Here is a 3470-nt window from a genome sequence, read left to right on the forward strand (position 1 = left end):
TTCCTTGGCCAGATTTTGGGGGGGAGGGGTCTTTTATTGAGATTAGAAGAGAAAAACTACAAGCATGTTAAAGGCTGTTTCACTACTAAGCCGCCACTGAAGATGTTTTTAGATCAGTTCCAACGACCCCCTCTGAGCCATGTACTGTTATTATGTTCCTCTGATTAAAAAAAAAAAAAAAAAAGAAAAAAGAAAAAGAAAGAAAAGAAAGGAAAAGAAAAGAAAGGAAAAGAAACTGGAATGTCAAAAGCTCAGTCACTGGCCAAAGAGTAGGTGTGGTTGGTCAAAGGTGGTACTAGGAGTTGAAGGTAGTGGCTGGATGGACATGGAGCCTGGGGTCTGGAGTCTGGATTTACATTTTTTGGAAGCCACGGTCAGTTTGTGAGTGCAGCAGTCTATTCTTGGAGTGTTTATTCAAGGGATCTCAGAATAATAAGACTTGCTATGGTGACTGGTAAATGCAGGTGCTCACAGGGGCCACTCAGGCAGGCTGCTGAGCCCCCACCCCCTTACATTCAGACTCTTCTCCTTTTCAGACACTCAGCAAGCTGCCCACTGACTATCCCAGGACACCTGTGGCATGCCTACTTGTCAAAATTATCCAAACCTTGATTGTGTCTTATGATCCTGAACTTCCTAGAACAGTATACAGCCAGCGACATCCTTTCAGGGGTGGGTAGGAGCTTCCTGCGTGAGGACACAGCTTGTCATTGGTGCTTACAAATTTCCGGCCAGACGCTGGAACCTGGCATGCTATTACTTTTCAAGTCAAGAAAGTAATCCCTAAGCCCTCCATGTCTGGCCAAGACACCACAACAACATGCCTCAGCCCAGGTCTCACACAGTTAAGCTCTCTGGATGGAACATGAGCATCACCTTCTGGGCACGGGGTGGTGGCCTAGGGGGTAGGGTTGAAGGAAACCTGGGATGCTCACAGTGGCAAGATGGGAACATCAGATCAAAGAACAACTGGTAAGGTGGGGTGTCCGCTTGGTTACTCTTGTGCTGTGCCTGTGGTCTCCGTCAGAGGATGGCAGAGTCTGAGCACTGCAGTGGATAAGTTAAAGTTCTGAGGGAAACTCACTCATTTCTCTGCAAGCTCTAACCTGGCGGTTCTCAACCTGTGGGTCTCGACCCATACATCAGGTATCTTGGTTATCAGACATTTACATTATAATTTGTACCGCTAGCAAAATTACAGTTATGAAGTAGCAATGAAATAATTTTATGTTAGGGGGGTCACCAGAACATGAGGAACTGTATTAAAGGGTTGAAGCATTAGGAAAGGGAAGGATAAGAACCATTGTATTTAGAGTGTAACAGGAATCCTGTTTCCTTTGTTTCCCCCAGCCCTGTAGCTGTCATTATAGGGACCTAAGAGCCTCCGGAATCTTTTCTTTTGTGGACAAGGGGTTCAGTTGCTTTGGCTGCTTTGCCCTGGGAATGGTTATATGAAACTGCCTGTCAGCACAGGAAATTTAAAAATGGGGACAGGTCCTGGTATCTAAATGGTGGAATTGCAAGAATACCACTGGGGCCCAGGGTATGTGTGTGTGCGGGGCGGAATCCAAGCAACCTAGCCAGAGCTAGAGAAGAGGCCTTCTGTTCTCCACACACTTCACCCAACACTCAGTCAGGCTGATGTACAGACTGAGGAGCACCTGCTGAGAAAGTACCCCCACAGTACAGCAAAAAGCTTCAAACAAGAATGGGTACAGAGGCCACCACCTCAGTAGATGGACGTCACCCATGGGTCAAACCCAACCAGAATGAGGGCCAGCTTCAAAAGGCCAGCATTCTCAGGAGGCCTTAACAGGATCCGGTCGGTCATGAAAACATAGAAGATAAAGGGAAAAAAAATGGCTCTGCATTCTAAGTGCAGGAATGAGTGAGTCTGGAGAGAGGAGAGAGCTGACAAACAGCAGTACTGATGGCCCTGGTGTTAGAAGTATCAGGAGAAAGTCTAAAACAGCATGGTAGGTGTACTGCTCAGTGCCACCCAACACAAGCAGCCAATCGTCCAGACACACTGTTATATTTATAGGAGTCTATAATTTATGTTATTTATAGATCACAGACAGAAAAAAAAAGAATCCTCCAATCTGAGATGTAGAAACGAACTTCAAAGAGATAAACAAGAGGTAAGATCACTGCATTTGAAGTTTTGAAGGGGAGAAAAAAAAAAAAAAAGAGGCCCAGAGGAAAGCAGTTTGAAACAATAATGTTGAGAATGTCCCAGATTTTGGTGAAAGATTCCTGGTACGAGGAGGGTTTAGCACACCCCAAATAGGATCAGCTCAGAGAAAACTATGCCCAGAGACATTGCAAGTAGCCTGGGCAGATTCTTCTAAAGACCACAAGGCAGTCAAGGCCACGGCAGGCACCCACACTGCTGAGTGAATGAAGGGGCCAGACCACACCCCTGCCTTCCGTACCTGCCCCAGCTAGCCACATATCCATGATCAACTGCATTCTGGGGCAGGCCTAGGAACATACATGGTTTAGCAGCAACCTCTGAGCACATAACCCAGATCGCAGACTGTTTGGCTCCTTTGTTTAATCGCTGCATGAAGAATAAAAAGAGTTGTGAATGAAGCTTCAAACACCTACGATGAAAACAAGAGCTTTGGGGATGGAGGGTGGCTAGGAGGGGGGCGGGAGAGATGGCTCAACATCAAAGAGCACTGGCAGACCCAGGTTCAATTCCCAGCACCCACATAATGGCTCACAGCCACCGGTTTCGGGTGACCAAAACCCTCTTCTGACCTTCCCAGAAGCCAGGCACACTGGGTCAAATAGACATACATGCAAGGCAAAACACTCATACAATAAAAGCAAATAAAAATAAGAAAAGATAATAAATAAATAAAATTAAAAAAAGAAGGGGTTATGGTTAAATTTTTTCAGATTATTTCATGTCTGCAAGTGTTTTGCCTACTGCATGCATGTGTGCCACCTATGTACCAGGTGCCCTTGGAAGTGGGAAGACAGGGCTTGAGTCCATTTGGACAGGAGTTATTGGTGGTTATGGGTTACTGAGAGGTGAACCAAACCCAAGTTCGCTGAAAGAATGGCCAGATGCTCTTAACCTCTGAAGCATCTCTCTAATCCCTGTTGTTTTGTCCTTAAATTGCTTTCTTGAGGTGTCCTAACTACTCTGGGACTCTGCCAGCAGGAGATCTGTGACCGGAGGAAAACCTTGCACTTGAATCTTCCCAACACCAAGTCCAAATAAACCATTTTCTCCATGAAACAAAAGAAAAGCCTTAAATCATTCAAGGTAACAGGAATGTTGGTCATATACAAACATAGATTGGCAAATTACCAGTGAGGGAGGTTGCTTAGCTAGCTCCTACGTGTGGGGACCAACAAGACCGAACTACATAGATCAGAGCAAGCTGATGGTTAATGCTCAGCACACTTGGGCAGAGCGACGCATACAGGCGACAGCAGAGCAAATGAGTCCCCAC

The sequence above is a fragment of the Mus musculus genome, chromosome 15 (assembly GCF_000001635.26).
Source record: "Mus musculus strain C57BL/6J chromosome 15, GRCm38.p6 C57BL/6J".
In the NCBI taxonomy this organism is placed as follows: domain Eukaryota; kingdom Metazoa; phylum Chordata; class Mammalia; order Rodentia; family Muridae; genus Mus; species Mus musculus.